Below are 23,019 nucleotides of genomic sequence, written 5' to 3'. Positions count from 1 at the left end.
GCGTTGTGGGAACCCTGATTTATAGCCAGTTGGTCAGAAGTTCAAGGACATGCAATCAGCATCTGAAGTGAGAGCTAGCCGTCTAGTGGTACTGAGCCCTTAACCTGTGGAGTCTGCACTAACTCCAGTTAGTGTTAGAACTGAATAGAATTATAAGAGACCAGGCTGACATAACAGAGAATTGACTGAGTGTGGGAAATCCATACATCTGGTGTGAGAAGTGTTGTATGTGTAGTACAGGATTTAAAGTAGAAGAGAAACATGGGAGGGTAGTCTTTTCCTATATACTCTTTTCCTTTCCTTCTTTCTATGTTTCTCTTTCCTTCCTTCTTTCTATGTTTCATTTTATGTTTATTTACTTTTTTCCTTCCTTCCTTTTTCTTTCCTTCTTTCTCTGTTTCATTTTATGTTTCATTTTATGTTTATTTACTTTTTTTTCTTGAGTATAGTTGGCACAATGTTTCAGGCATACAACACAGTGATTCAGCATCTCTATACATTATGCTGTGCTCATCACAAGTAAAGCTCCTATTTGTCACCACACAGCACTATTACCATATCATTGACTATATTCCCTATCCTGTACCTTTTATTCTACTGATTTATTCCACAGCTGAAGTCTGTACCTCTCACTCCACTTCACCCATCCCTCCTCCCCTCTGGCAGCCATCACTTTGTTCTCTGTACTTATAGGTCTGTTTCTACTCTTTGTTTTTTTATATTCTATACACAATTAAAATCATATGGTATTTGTCTTTCTCTGACTTACTTCACTTCGCATAATGCCCCCTAAGTCCATCCATGTTGCAAATACCAAGAGCTCATCTTTTTTTATGGCTGAGTAGTATTCCATTATATAAATATAAATATATATACACATATAGCCATATATTTACAGATAGATAAACATCTTTATCCATTCATCTATCGATGGACACCTGGGTTGCTTTCATATCTTGGCTAGTGTAAATAATGCTGCCAGAAACAAAGGGGTGCACAGACCTTTTCAAATTAGTGTTTTTGGGTTTTTTTTGGGGGGTAAACAAGTCAACACCAAGAAAACAAATAATACAATCAAAAACAAACAACATAAAAATAAATAAATAAATAAATACACACACAACATGAGAACATGCCCAATACCACTAGTCATCAGGGAAATGCAAATCAAAACCACAAAGAGATCTTAACTCATACCTGACAATATGGCTACTATCAAAAAAGACAAGAAATGACAAGTGTTGGTGAGGATGTGGAGAGAAAGTAACCTCTGTGCAGTGTTAGTGGGAATGCAAACTGGTGCAGCCATTGTGGAAAATGGTATGGAGGTTTCTCGAAAAATTAAAAACAGAAATGCCACGCATCTGATAATTTCATTTTATATTGTTGACTTAAGCTTCAATTAACTGATCCTTTCTTCAGCTATGTCCAGTTTGCTAACAAACCCAACTTAAAATGTTTTTTGCATCCAGTAGTTTCCATTTAACTCTCTTTTTAAAAAAGTGTTCATCTCTTGTTGACATTCTCTACAAGTCCATGCATGTTTATCCACTTTTTCCACTACAACTTAAAATACATTAATCACAGCTATTTTAAAGTCTCTGATAGTTTCCACATCTGGGTTATCTCTGAGTCTGTTTCTGTTAATAGCCTTATCTTCTGACAATGGATTGTTTTTCTTGCCTTTTGTGGCTTTTATTTATTTATTTATTTTGCCTCAATGCTGGACATCATTTGTAGAACACTAGCAACTTAGGGCAAACAGTATTTCCACCTGGAAATGGGCTTGCCTGGTCTTCCAACATGCCATTACTACAGAGGATTTGAATCAACCTACTGTTATCTAATGTAGCAGAGCATCAAAATCCCCCAGCGATGGACTGCTACCTTGTACCAGGTGTGGGGTCTGAAAAGCCAGATTTTTCTTAAGTGTTCCTGCTCTACCTGGCAGTCCCTTCACACCTGTGTCATAAAGGAGTCCCTCTCCACACTCTCACCTTCTAGCAGAGGAGTGCTGTTGCTTTGTTTCTAGATGTGAGGTTCATGGTAGGAGCAGGGAAAGTTCTTGGTTCTCCTGGTCCAGCCTGTATCTTAGGAAAGACCTAGGGAGCTGGACTTCAGAGCAGGGCCTTCCCATGGCAACTGAACTCCGCCTTCTATCTGCCCATGTCTTGGGCATAAGAGTTTTCTGCTCCTCATGCACCATAAGCAGAACTTTGTTTTCTATCAGTGAAAGATAGAAAGACAAGCCCCAGGGGGCTAAGAGGTTATCCTGGTTTTGCCACTGTGCTTGGCCCCAGAAGCAGATCTTTGCTGGTTACAAAAGGCGGACAAAAGTGTCTCCTACCCTTCCTCCAGAAGCAGTAATATTACCTTGGTCCTGGGGGCTAGAGGATCTGCTGCCCTCCCAACAATTTCTGTGTCAAAGGAGAGAAGGGGCAGGATAACTGCCCTTCATCCTGCCAGTTCACCAGTACGGTCATCTCCCATGTGGGTACACTATCAGTGGGGTCCTGTCCAATCCAGGCTTGCCACCCATCTTTCTTATAAGGACCTGATAGAGGCTCTTAGAAAAGAGCTTGTGAGTGTGAACTCCCCACTGGTATCTGGGCTCCTGATTATTCTAAATAGATGTGTTAACTCACACTCAACTTTAAGAACTCATTTTAGCCACTTTTATGGTGGTCACCTGTTCCTCCCATGCTCTAGAAAACACAAAAGAGCTCAAGAGGGCTTGTTATTCTTTACAATTCAAGAAAAGTTATCTGTAGATCATCTGGTTTCTTCTCTTTCATAGTGATGGAAGCAATGCTCATTAGGCAACTTTTTACAACCTAATTGGAAGAGAAACTCTCTGCCATCATGGTAAGAACAGGATGAATATATTAGTTTCCTCTTTTGTTAAGACTTTAAATTGCTAACTGTATTCACAAAGGGAAAAGAAGGCAAACTGATATTCCTGAGGATTAAACATTTGAGTGCACTCTAAATATTTGTGTGCACAGACTCAAAGTGAGCAAACTATTTTGGAAAGAAAGGAGTAACACCATTAAATTAGTATGGATAATAGATCACTTTCATGCATGGAATATACTGCAATGGGCAGTATACATTAAATTGAAACCCCCAACTGTGATCTTTCCCCAGCTAATATTGCACTTATAGGAAGGGCTGACTAGATGCAGAGTAACATACTAACTGCATTAAGTCTTTATGACATATTTTAAAACTATATTACTGATAGTAAGAGAAAGCTGAGTGTACAAAATTGAACGAGTAGATTGTAATGGGTTCCTTTCTCCACTATGCAGCCATAAAGACCATCCTGTGAGTTCTGAGAGCATGCACGGACTGCAGAACCTGACAGTGTTAATGATTCTGTCTTTTCTATTCTTGATGTGCTGGTAACCTTTGCTCTGATTGCCGCATGCCAGGCAATCAGAGTGCAGTGAGAGGCAGAACTAAATCACACAGTACAGACTATATTATGGGGCTGAACTAAACGTGTGCATACTGCAGATGTCTGGCTTTTTAATCATGTTGACTTCTATGTGCGAGTTTTGTACTCAAGAATGACCCACGCAGATGTGGTCCTGGCCCCACACTCATACAGAAACAAGTGACACAGTGCTGCAAGCCCTTGCTCTGACTTCCCACCATATTTTCCACTGGTCTTTTTTTATTTTGAAGGGCAAGGGCCACATCTCTGTACCCCAGTTTCACGGCATGCTGCTTGCCTACTGACATACCCCAGAAGATACTCCCTAATACTACATTCCCACAGCCAAAGGAAGAGTCTAGAATTCTTCAACTCCCAGTCTGTTACATTATCTTCTAGAGCTACACTGCCTCACCTTCTGTCTTAGTGAAGCTTCAGATTCGAAGCTGGAAGGGTCGGGGAAAACTGGGTAAGATTTAATCCATAGCGTTTCAGTGAGATAACGGACTACATTTCGCTATTTAGAACATGGTCTGTGTTTCCACGTGGTAAGACCCAGAAAAGTACAGTAAAGCAACAACTGGACTAGGAACAAGGGGACCTGGCTTGTGGTCCTAGCTCTGCCACTAACAATGCACAACCCTGTGCAAGTTTCATAATCAAGGTGGGCCTCAGTTTCCTCTTAAGAAAAACAGATTTGCTCCCTCCGTCTCCTCCAGCTCCGACATGCTTTTGTATTTTTCCCTTTGGTACATATTCCTCTGCCTTTCAGAAACTACCACATTCGAGTCATCTGCTCTCAAAACACTTAGTGCATTTTTATTATTCTTTAGCCAGTGCAAATACAAAGAATAGACAAAAATAAGACACAATCCCTTTCCTGTTCCTCAAGGAATTAATGGTTTAGTGAGACACAGACATATAAATTAAGTTACAACCCAGTGTGACAAGCACTACATTGTAGGTATTTCTCATACCTGGTAAATTAAATTAAATTTAATTTAATCAGAAAGACTCAGTGGTGGGAAGGGGACACAGCATCACAGAGCCTGCAGCACCAGGCCCGGCACATGGGAGCTGCTGCTCATTAAGCATAGCGGATGGGAGAACGGAAGTCTTTTCTCAAGGTTTACAGGAAGCATTCTATTACTTCTAAAAATCGCTAAGCAGCCTCAGTAACTAAGCAAGCATCCCAGGGAAAAATAGCTGATTCACATCTGCAGAATAATGTGATATACCTTAAACCTGTGATATACCTGAAACCTGTCAAGTACCTATTTTTGGAGGGCATTCTGAGATAACAAGTGGTCATTTACTTTCTATGAGCTACAACAAGGCACCAAAAAACACTTGAGGTAGAAGCTGGTATCTGGATCTAACAAAAGGCAGAGATTAGATGTCTAGGTTGAGATTTCTCCCCAGCAAAGTTTTCCCATTGCCTCCTATCTTGCAGTTTCCCTGCTGAGGGAAGAAACCTCAAAGCCAGCATAAGTGATGAAAAGCAATCTGTTCTAAGTGAGAATACAGAGAAGCAGAACAGGGATCTTGGCAAAGAACAATCTTGGGTCTCTTTCCTCTGCTCTTGGGTATCATGGGGGAGAGTGAGGAGTACTCAAAAACAAAACAAAACCAAAAAGCCTCTTTCTAGAACCTTCCATCACTTCTTCTATTTATCTAAACTTATCAAAATGGATTCTTATGCTTCTTCAGTCTAGATTTTTTTTAATTTAAATAAATTACTAAGTTCTTACTGGATGTGAAATGTTTTAAAAACATATTTGTCTTCTGTCCCTGCTGTCCATGTAACCAGATACTCAACACATCTGACACTACAGAATATATTTTATATTTGAGCATACATATGTTTTCCAGGTTTCTTTGTCGTGCATAAAATTCATCCTGATACATGTTACTACTCTAGGAACCTTGGAGATGCTTTTTCCAGGAACTATTTTCCTTCCCTTCTTTGACCAGCCAACAAAACCAGCTATTTAATAAAATAAACTTTTTTAGATTAAATGGAACCTGGGCGATTTAGACTTCTTTTTATAGACGGAGATCAAGACAAAGAGATCCCAAATCACTCCCATTATGGAGATCTGCCAAGGATGGAGGAGACATTAGAAGCTCAATCTCTGGACGTAGCTGGTGCTCTGCCCACCGCATTCCTATCTGTAACTGTTCCCCCTATAAGATCCATTTGCAAGAAGCCAAGGCTACTTCACTTTTGTGTTTTATCAGTATATAAAGGCAGTCAAGGCAGCAAAAATTCTCTGCCTTAGTATGGAAGTAAGCCTTGACTTCTATATGATGCTTCTTTTCCCTCTACTTCCCGCTACCCTCTCAACACTGAACCAAGCATCTGACCATCTGCCATTACTCCATGGTCAACTCCAACCATGAAAGGAAGAAGTTGGTCTATATTTCCAAAGTTCCGTTTATACAAGGTATCCTGTTATTGTATAAACAAGAGTTTTGTCTGGTCCCCCAACTCCCAGTGTTGCCTGTTTGCTATAAGTATAAACATTAGATCTCCTAATCTTATTCTGTTTTGTATTTTCAATATAAATGAATTTTTATAATGTGACTGGCTTTTGGAAAGCCAGATATTTGTGTCCTATCCTACTTTCCAGGCCAGGGAAGCATTCTGCCTACATCTCTGCTGTGCATGATCCAGCTGACCCCTGGTAACTCAAATCCCCTTTGACATCTGCCAGGAAGTTGTGTGCGTAAGACCATGAGTATATTCCGTCTCTAGAGAGAATGAGAGAAATGCTGTTGTATATGAGTATAGTAAGGTAGCCTGCAGTTTAACATAATCTTTGAGACAAGGGAAAGGAAGCACTTCCTTTTCCTTGACTTGGATTATAGGTAATTTACTGTTCTTTAGGCCCTAACAATACTAAGTAAATCCCTCAACCAAAATGAGACTTTTATAAGAACCAGGGTATGTGTGTGTGCATGTATGTGTGACTATTAACTCTTTACAGGAAATCATTTCAAAAGCTATGTAATTTGGACAAGAAGACTGAAAAGAAAAAAAAAAAGAGTACCAAGTCTAGGTGAGGAGTATAAACAGAATGCCCTATTCTTCTCCTTAGGCTTCAAATCCCCAGAAATGACAAAAAAGAGCTACACTTAAAATATATGCGATAACACAAGAAAACTAGAAATGACAGATACTCTCCAAAAGTTAAAAGGCAAAGGGATCAGATTAAAGGACACAATAAGCCAAACACAAGACAGAGAATGTGGTCATCACTGTGTGTGGCTGGAGAACCACAATGGGAAGACCTAGACAACTCACATCAGAAAAATACAAATGGCAACCAACCCAGGGATAAGAAGATGCTTCATCTCCCTAACAATCAGGATAGTGGAACCACAAGAAATTCGATTTCCCCCTTACCATGTTGGCAAAATTTAAGTGTGTCTATCAAGTTTTAGAAAGGTAAATAGTACAGCTAGTCCATGGATGTGTAAATAATGACAAATTGTCTTTCCAAAGGCTTATAGCTAATAAAACTAAAAATATTATATCTTTGACCTACCATTTCTGCCTCTTATTCTTCTGAAAGAAACACTCTCATTTGGCACAAGGATTCATATACAACAATGTTCACTGCATTACTGCTGTAGTGAAAGACTGGAAATGACTACTAAAAGGGAAAGGCAGCTGTCAAAAGCAACAAGGTATATATATATGGAGTGATCTCTAAAATACAGTGATGAATGAAGAAAGGTTTACAATTAACAGTATACCATTTGTGCAAAAGTAACTACATATTTCCTTCATGTGTATATACAAATAAGCCTACCAAAGGTCTGGGAAAAAAAATCCCAAATTCGTAACATGATTACCTCTATGGTGGATGGATGTACATGAGAGTCAGAAAGTGCTTTAATCTCAAATATGCTCCAAGTTTTTTAAAAAAGAATACATTCAAGTATTATATGTGTAATTATTGTTTTGATTTAGTGCAGACAACTAAAAAATACCTGATGTATCAACAACAAAACTATTACAGAGAAAAACTAATAAACTTAGCAATGGGCAGGAAATGGATTTTTTAAATTTCTTAATGAAATAAAATGCACTAATAGTAGCCTTTTGCATAATTATAATGAATGTTCATTGGTGAACTCGTCTATTAATATAATGGCTAAAACTTATATAATGTGCCAGGCATTAGTATGTGTTTTAAATATATTAACACATTTAATTCTTACAAAATACTTCCCTTTTATAGCAAAGAAACTGAAGCACCAAGAGTCAGGTAAATTTGACCCACACTCCGTAACAGTGTTCTTATCCACTACGGTTGACTCTTAAACAACAGGAGGATTAGGGGCCCTGGTATCCCCCACGTTGTCAAAAATCTGCATACAGCTTTGGATTCCCCCAAATCTTAATTACTAATAGCTTACTGCTGACCAGAAGCCTTACCAATAACATAACAATTAATGCAAATTTTGTATATCTATTATAAACACTATTCTTACAACAAACTGGCTTGTAGATAGCTTACTATTCTTCTTTAGGCCCTAGCAATACTAAGTAAATCTCTCAATCAAAATGAGACATCAACTGTATTCTTACAATAAAGTAAGCTAGAGAAAAGAAAATATTAAGAAAATCATTATGGAAAATACATATACAGCACTGTATGATTTTTTAAAAATTGCATAGTAGACCCACACAGTTCAGACCTATGTGGTTCAAATATCAACTGTACATGAGTCTCTGTTAAAAGAGAGGAGCACACAAACTCAGTGTTTTTAAAAAAACTAAATATTCAAGACAACATCTAAAATGAAATAACCAGGAAGAATGAAAACGAAGGGTCTACAAAACTATAGGTCAATGCTAACAACAGAAAGGCAAGTACAGCAATATTAACATGAGACATAAGGGAAATTCAAGTGAAAAGCAATAAAATAAATGAAGGCAAATACCCATTTCATATTGAGAACTTTTATTACTCTTTTTTTTACAAGATCCCAACATACTTCTTTCAGAAACCAAAAAACATTCATACTTTAAACTATATACAATTAGCAAATTTTAACTGATAGTACTTTAAAATTTTGCACATAACAATGTAGGAATGTATTCTTCTCAAACACACATGAAAAGGTTGTTTTTAAAGGACAATGAATTAATAAATAGGGAAAAAAGTGAACAAATTTCAAAAAAATCAAAATCACATGGTAAGCACAGTGCAATTATATTAGCAATAAACAACATTTGGTAACTAGGAGATGTTGGTAAGTCTGTCTCCAGGGTTTCCATCTTTGATTCTGAACCCCAGCTCTGGCTTCTGACAAGGAGTCTGAAGTACCTTAGGCTGGACCAATGTGATACTGATCAACACTAGAATGGCAGATCTCCAGACTCCAGAAACAATGCACTGCCCATCCTAGAGTCAACAAACACAGTCTATGATAATTAAAAAATCATTTCTACCCTGAAGAGGGGGCTACATCCTGGAAGGGATTAACTCATATACAGATAGCTGAGAAGCTAACCCTAAGGAAAAGAGAATACAGACCAAATATGTTGACATAAAGGGAAAGAAAAGGTAGGAAAAAAATGAAGAGGATATTGAGGAGGTCAGGTCTCTTGGAGGGCAGATGGGTAAAGTGCCAAAAAGGAGAATACAAATGAATCCCACGTCACTCCCCAAAGTTACATTCTGGAATATAAGGGAAAAAACTGCTAATAAAATGGACAGAAGTACAAATCACGTATCTAGTAAAGGTCTTTATATAAAGAGCTCTCAAAACTCAATAAATAGCAAACTATTCAAGGAAACATATGAGCAAAAGTTTTGAACAGACACTTCTCAGAGGACAGACAGATGGTCAACAAGTGCCTGAAAGATACTCAACACCACTCATGGTGAAGGACGTACAAATTAAAACCACAATGAGCACCAGCACATGCCTATTAGAATAGCCAACCTTAAAAAGACCGACAATACCAACTGGAACATTCACACTCTTCTGAAGAAAATGTAAAATAACACAGTCACTTTTGAAAACAGTGTAGCTGTTTCTTAAAAAGTTAAACACACACTTATCATATGATCCAGCCATTCCACTCCTAGGTATTTATGCAAAAGAAATAAAAGCATACGCCCACATGCAGATTTGCACATGAATGTTCATACAGCTTTATTGTAGTAGCCAAAATAACCCAAAAATAGAAACAATCCCCAAATCCACAACAGGTGAATAGATAAATTCTACTAAATCAGCAATATGGGAATGAATTATTAATACATGTTACATTAATACATTAATACATTAATACATGAATGAATCTCAAGATAAATATGCTGAATATAAACCAGACCAAAAAGAGTATATTCTGTATTCCTTTTATATCACTGTGATACTGTGATTTATAATAAGAAATATATATTTAGTTTTCACCCCCATTTCTGGCACAGTGCTCTTAAAATCCTTGGAATTTCCTAAGTGATAAGAGCTATGGTTTTGATATTCCTAACAAATCCTTCTCAACCTCACCTGAATATATTACTGAGATGACTTTAGGAAAGGCACTAAGGATAGGGGCTGGTTGCCAGGGGAACCTATGACATGATTAGAGGATTAGAACTTTCAGTTCTACCCACCGCCAACTTTGGAGAAGAAGGAAGGGCTTAACTGAGTTCAATCATCACAGGTCAATGATTTAATCAATCATACCTATGTAACAAAGCCTCCATAAAAACCCAAAAGGACAGCGTTTCCAGGCTGGTGAGCTAGAATGTATTCATATACTGGGAGAGTGGCATATCCCATACTCCATGGGGACAGAGGCTCCTGTGTTCTGCCAAACCTCTGACTGCTCAACCATATTCTTTAAAATCTTCTGTAATAAGCTAGTAATTTAGAAAGCAAACTGGTGTCCGGAGTTCTGTAAGCCACTCAAGTTAATTAATAAAATCCAAGAAGGAGGTCGTGGGAGCCCCCAATTTAGAGCCAGTCAGAAGTACAGGAAATAGTCTGGGCTTGTGAATGACGTTGGGCGGGTTGTGGGGGAGGAAGCAGGCTTATGGGACAGAAACCTTAACCTATAGGGTCTGATACTGTCACCAGGGAGATAAATGTCAAAATTGAGTTAAATTGTTGGTCACACAGCTGGTGTCAAATTGCCTGATGTGTGGAAAACCCATACGTCTGGTGTCAGAAGTGAAGTGATGCTGAGTGTAGAATTTATAGTACCAGAGATACATCAAGGAGTGCCTTCCTTTACAATAACACTCTAAGAAATGCAAACTATCTACAGTGATAGAAAGCAGATCAGTGGTGGCCCTGGGGGTGGGGAACAGACAGGAGGGACAGATGATAAAGGGCCACAAGCAAACTTTTGTTGGTAATGTTATATTCACTTTCTTGTTGATAGTGATGGTTTCATGGGTGTGTGCAAATGCCAGAATTTATGAGACGTACATTTTAAATATTCATAGTTTATGTCAATTATGCCTCAATAAAGCTGTTCAAAAATGGGTCAGTGGTGACGGATAAGAAAATAAGAACAGCAAATTAATGGGGAAATCACTGAACATTTATTTACTACTTAGATGCTAACATGAGGAGCTAGTAGAGATAACTCTGCTATTAGCCACAGACACAGGATTAAGTATCACAGTGGGAGAAACAGACATAAAAGATAAAATTAGGGAAGCCTGGGTGGCTCAGTGATTGAGTGCCTGCCTTTGGCCCAGGACATGATCCTGGAGTCCTGGGATAGAGTCCCACATCAGGTTCCCTGCATGGAGCCTGCTTCTCCCTCTGCCCATGTCTCTGCCTCTCTCTCTTTCTGCATCTCTCATTAATAAATAAATAAAATCTTAAAAAAAAAGAGATAAAATTAGCGATCAAGACAGGCTATTGCTCCAACAGTGTTTACAAAGAGCCAGTTAGTGGCATAATAAACAGAAATGAGTTCAGTTCCCTAAGGCAAGTTATCCTCCTACAGAATTCCCTCACCTGAAGGGGCTTTGACTCCACCAACCTCATCAGCTAGTGTGCCACATGAAACAGTCTTCCGGCCAGACAAGCTGTGCAGGGAAGCAGAGGCAGCAGCAAGAAAAGCCCTAGTTCCTCAAGAGCTGAGGCCTGGGGGAGCCATATAAGTCCCACTACACCCAAGTCCTTATCTAAAATACAGCAGCCATCATACCTGCCTGCTTGCCTGAAAGGGCTGTGATGAGAAAGCATAGCTGCAGACCCAGTGACCACCATAAAGTGGAATGCAGACACTAGATATTACTCTATACAAATAAATGCTTACTTGACAAATTAAAAAGAAATTGAACTACCTCTCTTTTCACTTTAATTGGACAGCGAAAGGAAGAAGCCATTAATCAGTACCACATTGTGATGAACATGGGAAGTTTGTACGCTATTTACCACAATATTACTTAAACCCACACGAACTATTTGTTAAATTAACGCCCTTTCAACAAAACTCCAATCATCAGCTCCTTATTCAAGGTATAATAAACATGTGAACTACACACATTTTACAAACAGAATGTTAAATTAAGCTAAATGGCATTGTTTTTATAATATAAAATATGTCAATAAACACTCAGAAGCCAAAAACACCAACAGCATTTTAACACTTTGCTAGAGACATGACTTTTGGAAAAAGACTGATCTCAAAGAATTTTAAAAGCTCAAAAAGAAATTTTACGTACTCAGAATTTCCCTGATATTACCTATGACCTCAAGGTTAAATTCTCAAAAAGCTTTAGCTTTTGTTTCCAATTAACCAGTGAACCATAAATTAAAAGTCTTCTAAAAAATTAGCATCTCCTCTTTTTGTTAAGAGAGAAGTATCACATATTTTTCTCTAACTTACTCTTTTGCATCATTTGCAAATGACATTCACCAAACAAATTTACAAAATCCAAAATGCATTAAGGCTTAAGTTCTTAGAGGAAACAACAAACTTTAAGATACAAAATTAGATAATTTACCAAGTGTGTGAAGAAAACATTGTTACCATACCCCAAAATACCAAGTTGAACCACATGAAGTTACCACTTTTGTTGGTAAAAACTGCCAAATGTTGGTAATTTCACATGAATGAACAGTAAGAAATGAGATAAAATTAAAACCGCAATAAAGGTTAGAATCTAGCAACTGTTCCCTAGCATACATGCTACTAAACATAGGTTTTGGTGTTTTTTAGAAACAAAAAGCGTCCTGATGGCAATATTTTTGGCAACTAGAAATTATGCTCATGAAAGAATGTTAAGATCAATTAAATGGCTGTTTTAGTTAACCATTCCCAATCATTTGGGTCATGAAAGCACAAAGAGAAACATGAGAGTAAAATTTCTCAAATTTGTAACCTACATACTTGGTCTCAAAACATCAAGTCTGGCATCCTATCAATTCCATTCCTCTGAATGTATTCCAGCAGCAAGCAAATCAAGAGCACCATCAAAAGGATCACACAGGATTTCTAGGTAACTTTATAAAAAATCGACCAAAGAAACCAAATTATAAAGCTACATGGTAATATGACAAGTGGGAACATTTGCATACATAAGCATTTAATACACTATGTCACTGAGGTCTAAAATACAGCTGACCCTTGGACAACATGGATTTGAACTGCACAGCTCCATTTATATGTGATTTTTGTTTTTGTTTTTATAAATACAGTACAGTACTGTAAATATAATTTCTCTCCTTGTGATTTTCCTAGCAACACTGACTCTTCTCTCACTTATTGTAAGAATACAGTTTCTAATACATACAACATACCAAGTATGTGTTAATCAACTGCTTATGTTATCAGTAAGGCTCTAGTCAACAAAAGACTATTGGTAAAGTTTTTGAACAGACAAAAGTGATATGCAGATTTTTTACTCTGTCGAAGGTTGGGACCCCAACCCCTGTGCTGTTCAAGGGTCAACTGTATTAGCTGCAGGTGTACACCACAGTGATTTGAATTTGTATGTAAATGATCATCACAAGGTAACATTCATTGCCACATGCTGTTACTTTTTTCTCATGATAAGGACTTTTAAGATCTACCCTGTTTTAACAATTTTCAAATATGCAATATAGTATTATTAATTATAATCACCACGCTGTACATTATATCCCCAGGACTTATTTATATTTGGAAGTCTGTACCTTCTGAACCCTTCACTCATTTCACTCATTTCTCCCACCTTTGACTCTCCACCTCTGGCAACCACCAATCTGTTCTCTGTATTTACAACCTTGATTGTTGTTTTAATTCTTCATGTAAGTGAAATCACACAGCATTTGGCTTTCTTTGTCTGATTTATTTCACTTAGTCCTCAAGGTCCATCCACGTTCCTGCAAATGGCAAGATTTCATTCTTTTTTGTGGCTGAATAGTATTCCATTATTGTTTCCGTATACCATATCTTTTTTATCTATCCATCCACTACTGGACACTTAAGTGTTTGCATACCTTGTCTACTGAGTACAATGCTGCAGTGAACATGGGGGTAGAGATATCTTCTTAAATTAGTGTTTCATTTCATTAGATAAATATCCAGAAGTGAAACTGCTGAATCACATGGCAGTTCTACTTGTAACTTTTTGAGAAACCTCCACTCCATACTGTTTTCCACAAGGTTGCCCCAATTTACATTCCCACCAACAATGCACAATGGTTCCTTCTCTTCTATATCCTCACCAACACTTACTTTTTGATAATAGCCATTTTAACAGTTGTAAGGGAATATCTCATTGTGGTTTTGATCTGCATTTCCCTGATGAGCAGTGATATGTAGCATCTTTTCATATACTTGCTGCCCAACCAGTGTCTTCTTTGAAAAAAATATCTAGTCAGATCTTCTGCCTCTTTTATAATTAGATTTTTCTTGCTACTGAATTGTATGAGTTTTTAATATATCTTAGATATTAAGCCCTTATCAGAGATAGGAGTTGCAAATATTTTCTCCCATTCAGCAGTTGCCATTTCATTTTGTTGATGGTTTCCTTTGCTGTGCAGAAGCTTTTTAGTTTAATGTAGTCCCATTTGTTTATTTTTGCTTCTGTTGCCCTGGCTTTTGGAATTCAGATTCACAAAATCAACACCCAGACCATCTATACTTTCTTGTAGAATTTTTATGGATTCCGGACTCACATTTGTATCTTTAACCCATTTTAATTTTTGTTTATGCTGTAGAGTTAGTGGCCCAGTTTCATTCTTTTGTATGTAGCTGTCCAGTTTTCCCAACACCATTTATTAAAGAGACTATCTCCTTGCACATTCTTGGCTGCTCTCTCATAAATTGACCATATATACATGGATTATATATTTGGGTTCTCTATTCTGTTCCACTGACCTATGTGTCTGCTTTTATAGTAAAACCATAATGTTTTGATTACTGTAGGTTGGTAATACAGTTTGCAATCCGGCAACATAATGCCTCCAGCTTTGTTCTTCTTTCTCAAGATTGCTTTGGCTATCCAGGCAGGATTTTTTTTGTGGTTTCATACAAATTTTAAAATTAGGCTCTATTTCTGTGAAAAATACTATTGGAATTCTGATACGGATTGCACTGAATCTGTAGATTGCTTTCTGTAACATAGATATTTTAAAAATAGTAATTCTTTCAATCCAATTCAAAACCAGATCTGTCAGATACCAGAGTCTTATAACATTTCTGCAACTAAGATCCCCTATTAGCATCACCATTTGAACACCCACTGTCTGCTAGAAGCTCTGAGTATTATTTTTCATGTTTTCAGCAGCTCATCAAGATTATCCTCCTTTTAGAGATGAAGGAAATGAGGATCAAGAATTTAAGTGATTTTGCTCAAAAGCTTAAACCTAGATGTTTTTAGCATTTGAACCAAGATTTTCTATTAACTCCTAAACTTACACTCCCTCTACTACACCACTACTCTGCATACCCTGTATCCGGCACCAGATATGGCCAATAACACATACAGCTGATCCTTGAACAACATGGGCTTGAACAACATGGTCCACTTATAAGCGGATTGTTTTTTATTAATACAGTACTGTAAATGTATTTTCTCTTCTTTATGATTTTCTTAGCAATATTTTCTCTTCCCTAACTTACTTTATTCTAAGAATACAGTATGTATTACACACAATATACAAAATATATGTTAACTGACTTTATATTATTGGTAAGGCTTCTAGTCAAGGCTATCAGTAGTTAAGTTCTGGAGGAGTCAAAAGTTGTAAGTAAAAAAAAAAAAAAACTGTAAGTGGATTTGACTGTGTGGGAGTCAGTGCCCCTACCTGCTGCACTGTTCAAGGGTCAACTGCAATTAAAATGAAAAAAAAAAAAAAGCAAAATATAATGGAAATGCACACAACTATTAAACTATAAATTTGTTGACATTTGTAAGCATTCCACTAAGGCTGAGAAACTATTTGATTGCAAGAGACTTAGAAGTGATTCCAGTAACACCATCCAGAGACACACCGTCTTGCTTTACAACTATCCCAGGCAACTGGGACAAGGACTCAGGGTTTCCTCAATTCTTACCTTCCAAACATCATAAAAATATGTACATGGAAATTACTTAGCAGAAATCAAAGGGCATCATATGTGGCTTACATTATTATACAAAATATGTCAATGTATTCTGAGATATAGACAAGCATACGAAATAATTTTAACTCTTCCAAAGAAAGTTATAATAGATTTCACAAATAGTTTTGTATGTCCTCTTAGAATTTAAGAAGACATCTTACCATTGCTTCAAATAGCCTTTTTCTTTAAATCAAAACACAAGAGCTATTTAATGAAGTTTAAAACCAATGCATAACTTTTAAGTACTGCATGCACAAAGCTTTCTGGTTATATTAGCAGAAAGAAGAAATGCTGAACTAAGACTCTACCAACAGATTATGCTGACTTAACTTTACAGAAAACAGGAACTTAAAATCACGCATATAAATGTGGTCTTGCTCTTATGATTTTCAGATCATAACCACAGACACCAAAATGTAATAGATACTGTCTACCAGCATTCAACATTTATTCCCACCTCCTCTGTCCCCTTCCCTATATCACAGAGACTAGAAGACTAAAAGCTCATTTCTCAGGTCCCTTGCCATGGGACTTAAATTTTTCTTCTTTCTGTATCTATATGCCTTTTATTTCTTTTTTTCTTTTTTCTTTTTCTTTTTTTTTTTTTTGCTTTACTGCACTGACTAGGACAAGTCAGAGTAAGAACACTGAGTGACCATCCTTTCTTATTTCCAATGGTAGGCAAAAACACTACGTCTTTCACCAGTAATTAAAATTATTAGCTGTAGATCTTTCATAGATACCACTTAACAAGTTGAGAAAGCTCCTTCTTTTCTGAGTGAATAAATGACAAATATTGTTAAATGCTCTTTCTATGCCTATTGAGATGATAATACAGGTTTGAAGAATTCTGTGTAGCTTGCTAATGTGAATTATATGACTGATTTTCAAATGAAGAACCAATCCTGCATTTCTGGAATAAATGGCACGTTAGCATGACATATTATACTTTTTATATAAACTTTATTCAAGTTGCTAGTATTTTGTTGAGAAATATCTTTGCATTTTTATATCAGAATAACTGCCTCATAAATTAGTGTACTCTTCCATTTTCTGAAGATTCTGAATATAATTGGTTTTATTTCTTTCTTTGTTAGTTGGTAGAATTCACCAATGAGTCCATTTAGGTTTAGACCTTTTTTGGGAAGGAGGGCTTTTAACTACAAATTCAATTTCCTGAATAAAGAGAAAGGTACATTGTCCATTCCTTCTAAAAGGATTTTTAGAATGTGATACTTAATTTCAAAACATCTGGAGATCTCACAGATAATCTGATACTGATTTCTAGCTTAATCCAAAAACAGATGTATGGGGATCCCTGGGTGGCTCAGCAGTTTAGCACCTGCCTTCAGCCACCCAGGGCGTGATCCTGGGGGATCGAGTCCCACATCGGGCTCCCTGCATGAAGCCTGCTTCTCCCTCTGCCTGGGTCTCTGCCTGCCCCCCTCTCTCTTTCTCTGTGTGTGTTTCTCACAAATAAATAAAATCTTTAAAAAAAAAAAAAACACACACACACAGATGTATTCCTGAAAAATTACCTGTAAAGCATGGAAATCAAATTCAATTTTCTGATAGTAAATTAATGAAATGATATGCCCAGTCAAGGTGAGACAGAATTAAAGATCCAGTCTTACAGCATCCTTTTCTGTAAAGGATATTAAGAGCAATATGTTCTCTCTAAAGCACACCTCAAAAATCGAAAATTTTGTTATTTTCCCTCTATACTTCCCAAAAAGGGGGGGGGGGGGAGAAAAGGACAATTTCCCATAGATCATCTGATATTTACAATTCTATAAAACAAATGATAGACATTTTGTACAAGGAAAATGAAGCTCAAAGGAATAACTTGCCTTCGTGGTTGGCCATGTCTCATTACTCTTGAATTATCCCTTGAAGATAGAGCAGTATAGATAATTTAAATCTCTAAAAAATTCAAGACCTAATTTTAGTCACTGTTGGAATCAACACCACCTCAGTTCTGAGTAAGATGTAGTAAAATCTTACTAGATTTAAGTTTTATCATCTTGACTGCTCATATCCATTCATTAGTAACAAGAATTAGATAATAAAGAACTGGTTAAACCCCAGGAAATTAAAAATAAATGGGCAAAATATGTAGGGAGGAAAATGAGACCCCAGTTTAATAAGTCATAAACTATATAGCCATATTTGCTTTTCACACAAATATTACTATGAAATGAATATAGCAAGTCATATTTTTTCTTGTTCAAATTCTTGAAATGTTGATTAGGATCTGAAGCTCTAAAATATTATCGGCTGTTAATATTTATATGTTAAAATATATTAATATGTAATATTTCAAAATATTAGAATATTTCACAGTATTCTATTTCAAATTAAAATTTTAAGCTATAATGTTACAGAAATTAAATGGCTTTATGGGTAAGAGGCACACATTCTTACCGTATTACGGATTGCAGAAATTTCCCTCAGGTAGCATCACCACTTTGGCTCAGATATCAATAGAATAGCAATCAACACTAAAACTAAAAAAAAAAAAAAAAAAAAAAGTTAAATAACAGTAAGTAAAATGCATTCAAGTCTTTTTTTTTTTTTCAAGAAAGTCTTAAATTCAAATTTCACATTTCAACAATTTCATCAAGGGAGTTCTAGTCCCAGAACTAGTTTTTTTTTAAATTAGTTTAAGCAAGGAACTAATAAGGAATGTGAATTCCTGTATAATTCCAACTCCTTATCCTGTAATAAGCTCCGAAATTAACTTTAAGAAATTATAGTAAATAGCTAAAGGGCAGAAAAACAAAAAGCCAAGTATATTACAGGTATATCCAACTGAACTGCTCAGTTCATAGATTCAACAATATACATTTAAGGTTTTGCTACTGCCCACAATGAAGCGAACAATGACGATTCACACAAGAACTCTATCAGACAAGAGCATTCTATACTAATTAATACAAATTAACTGTATTTCGGGTATTTAAATACAATTGTAGTAAATTGTGTTTAAATTCAGGCTCCTCTGAATTTAAATACTGGTGGCACAGCTGGCTGAACATGGACTCATGGTCTCCACTCAGGTCATGATCTCAGGGTCATGTGCTCTATGCAGAGCCTCTTTAAGAGACTCTTTCTCTTTCACTCTACCCTACATGCCTTCCTTCTCTAAAGTAAACAAATATATCTTTTTAAAAATATATTTGAATTCAATAAAAATCTTGATCACTTTATAAATACTTTAATATAATGTATGTGGATAAAACAGTAATTAATACTTGCTGAATGATCCTAGAAAGTGTTTCCAGGATAACTGATACTCATAATAGCAAGATTATAGAGCAATCTGATACTATTTATCATTGTGCTGGAGCTAGGTGGTAACAGAAAGTATGATAGTTTCCTACCCAAACAGAGTTATGGTTTACTTAGGAAGAACATGCAGAAGAAAATTTGGTGACTATCATTCATTCATTCAGCAGAACTTCACCAAGCATCCTATAGGAGTAAGTTCCCCCTTAAACAATGCAGACATAGAAATGAATAAGAAAATGCCTGTTCATCAGAGAACTAAAAGTCTTGTGATGGTGATCAATATATTCTAATAATTATAATACATTAAGGTAGCTGCAAGAAGGCAAGAGTGAGGTAGAGGAGTGGGATATATCAAACAGCTTCTCGGGGAACAAAGAGTAGGGAGGAGGAGGCCAGGCAAAGGCCATGTGGGCACAGGAGAAGAGCAATATGCAATTTCTGAATGGGAAAACAACTTTGAGTCTACTAAAGAGGATTCTCTGGATATGGATGAATTACATGTAGGCCTGTGGATGAGAACCTATGCAGTTTAGAATGTCACTACCATTTTGAAAGTAGGGGGGAAAATAGATCATTCAATGATCCTCTAACTTATACATGTCCCACTAGTTTGCTTATTTAAAATTAAAAGCAGCATATAATTTTCTTCTCTTTCCTTAGGAGCAGCTGTACAGCATTCTCTTGATTATGCAGAGAAAAAGTGAGTTCTTCCTAAGTAATTTGCATTAGTGATCACTTTATTTCCAAACAGAGAGAATAAGCCCTGGGTTTTTGATTATCCAGGCCCAATTTTACCTCTCCCAGATCACCTTATTTTCATGATTCTGAAAGTAACCAGCACTATACATTTCCCTTCAGATATGGCTCTATCTAGCTAATTGTGAGGGAAAGGGTCCAAAGTGTGTGTTTTCTGGATGACCATTTGTGTTTAGCAATCATGCGTTAATTCTTCCTTTGGGAAATACAACAAGTTTTCCCATTTGCCTGAAATGCTATGTTCTATTGTTATTAGCTATCACTTGGTGAATGGTTTACTCAGGATTAGGCACAGTGCTCACATGTCACATACATTTTAACTTAATCTTCACAATGCAGGTAATATCTATCTCCAACAAAAAATGAGAAAACCAAGGACCAGAGGGTATGATATGCCCAGGATGACAAAGCTTGGAAGAAAACAGGGTCAGGATAGGTCTGTCTGTCTGCAGTCACTTTTCTGAACTGCTGCATTAAACAGCTTCCTTTTTGGATATGTACACATGCATTTTTCTTTCCTGCTCTGCTGCTACCATGTCTCACTAAAATCAGGAAACCATAAACGTCTTGAAGAATCAACTAGACTTTGTGAGCATGTTGCTTAGTATTATAGGGGGAGAGCTTATCTTTGAAGCTACAGTTTAAGGTTATTAAGTGTGAAACCCAGCACCTCTATTTAGGTGTTAGGGAAACACATTTATATGCAACACCAGAATTCAAATTCTATTTATGTCCCATGGTTAAGCTCTGGATGGTACTGAAAATGCTTCTCCGTGGCTGTGGTCTAGGAGCACAGTTGCCCTGTTAATTTCCTACCAATGAGTCTGCATCCATGATGCTCCCCCAGCATGAAGGCCCTCTTCTCACTTCTGTGCACACCAATTGTGCCCAGCCTTCAGAATGCAGCCTAGTACAGCCTCCTCCCCACAACCATTCAGCTCTCTAGCTGCTCAATAAACACTTATTTCTTGTGGTAATGTGTCCCCACCCTAGAAGACCAAAGTCCAATCCCGCAACCCCCCCCCCAACAACCTCTTAGTCCACCACAGGAAAACTGTACAAACAAGGAATCTGCATCCAATGTGATAAAGGTGTATACATGATATCAAAACAGTGGAAGGGAGGGAGTGGTAGAAAAGATATCACAGCCCTGGTAACACAGGTGCCCTAATCCAGATGACAGATGATGACATTAAATAAGATGGGAAGAATTTTTTTAAAGGGAACAAACTTGGGATCCCTGGGTGGCACAGCAGTTTGGCGTCTGCCTTTGGCCCAGGGCGGATCCTGGAGACCCGGGATCAAATCCCACATCGGGCTCCCGGTGCATGGAGCCTGCTTCTCCCTCTGCCTGTGTCTCTGCCTCTCTCTCTCTCTCTCTGTGACTATCATAAATAAAAAAAAATAAAAAAACAAAAAAAAAAAAAAAGGGAACAAACTTGACAGTAGAAGTGTTGGGTGATAGGTGGATGGGATGCTAGGATGTCTCTTGGGAAGTAGAGTCAAGGACCACTTATGCAGCACTATCCAGCAATGACGGTTGTGTTCTGAAGATGAAACCATCCAATATGGCAGCCTCCAGCCACATTTGGCACTTGAAATGTGGCAACTGTGGCTGAGAAACTAAATTAATTTTATTCCATTTTAATGAATGTTCATTTAAATAGCAACACATAGCTAGCAGCTACTGTACTAAACAGTGCAACTCTTAACAATTCAGGCTTGAGATACTGAGTTGGGTTAGTACCATATCTGGGAAAAGGAATACCAAGAGAAAGGTATATGAACATGCGAGTATTTGTTGAACAGGTGAATGAACAAGCCAATGAACAGATAACAAACTGACTCCTCCCTTTAAGATCCCATTCAAAGAGTACCTATCCCTGCTCCTTCAGGTATCCAACACTGCTTTCAGTATGGTAGCATCAAAATGTACTCATGCTGTGTCCAGACATCAGTTTAATTCTTAAAATACTGCTAAATTAAAATTCCTTATGCTATTCAGAGTAAAAACAAAAACAGAAAAAAAAACAAAACAAAAAAGAAAAACGGTTATCGTGAAATTATTGCAAGGCAATAATCACACACCAAGGATAATCAAGCCAGGTTAAATAACTACCTAGGAAAATGTCTTTTTCTAAAAATAGGAAGAATGGAGGAGGAGAGGACTAAACAGCCTTATGATGAGCTCAGGTCATTACAAATATATTACAGACCATTCAGCTCCTAAGCAGTTCAGCTGATGTTCAATTTACATTCCTCTACACTCTGGTAAAAGAAATGACTTATCTCATGAAATACCTAATTTTGTTCTACAGAGCATTTTAAAAGTTCAGTGATAATGAAGTTGACCCTAGTAATATGCCCTTTTATCTTAGTTATCCACAACATCCAAGTCAATATAAGATAAATAACCCCACAACAGGAAAACATGTCACCTGAGAACAGGTTGTGTCCAAACAACTTACTGTTAATCTCGCCAATATTATCTTAATCTGATTGTACTAGGATTTCTTTACTTTTGGTCCTCACCATGCCTCTCAAGCTTTCGAATTCCAGTTTTCCAGAATTGAGAAGCTGCCCTGTGTACAACACCCACACATGTTCCAGGGAGCTGTCTCCCGGCTGGTTTTTCCAGGGCTACCTTGTTAACCAAACTCAAGTTCTAAGGGGTCCTCCCTCCCCAGGAGACTGCATCATCAGTGTTCTTAACTATTCACGTGTGAAGTTCTATTTTCAAGACTGTTAGGCACTTTAGAACCAGTAGTCTCTGTTACCTGCAGAGAAACCAATCTCATAAGAATGTCTAATATGCACGTTTTCAGCTAGACTGGTACATCTGACGACACAGTAAAAGAGAGCAGCCTTGTGTTTCCCCTCCTTGGCCTCTCTCAGGTTGGATACCTACCTATACTCTAACTTCCAGTGCTGGAACAGTCCTCCGTCTTTG

At 37.2% G+C, this 23,019-nt stretch overlaps 1 protein-coding gene across 3 annotated transcripts in view; it reads right to left on the bottom strand.

Moving 5' to 3' along the window:
* WASF3 (WASP family member 3) overlaps positions 1–23,019 on the bottom strand; it is a 140,943-nt gene that overhangs the window by 63,235 nt on the left and 54,689 nt on the right. For 2 of the 3 annotated variants that reach the window (XM_055317457.1, XM_055317459.1), the window contains exon 2: positions 18,447–18,529. The gene's annotated coding sequence lies outside the window, so the exon portion shown is untranslated. Of the gene's footprint in view, positions 1–13,644; positions 13,796–18,446; positions 18,530–23,019 lie in introns of all 3 variants that reach the window. The other variant, XM_055317458.1, reaches the window with a different exon arrangement.

Source organism: Nyctereutes procyonoides, unplaced genomic scaffold (assembly GCF_905146905.1).
Source record: "Nyctereutes procyonoides isolate TBG_1078 unplaced genomic scaffold, NYPRO_anot_genome, whole genome shotgun sequence".
Lineage (NCBI taxonomy): Eukaryota > Metazoa > Chordata > Mammalia > Carnivora > Canidae > Nyctereutes > Nyctereutes procyonoides.
Note: the sequence above shows the minus strand (reverse complement) of the source record. Positions and strands in the feature narration are given on the sequence as shown.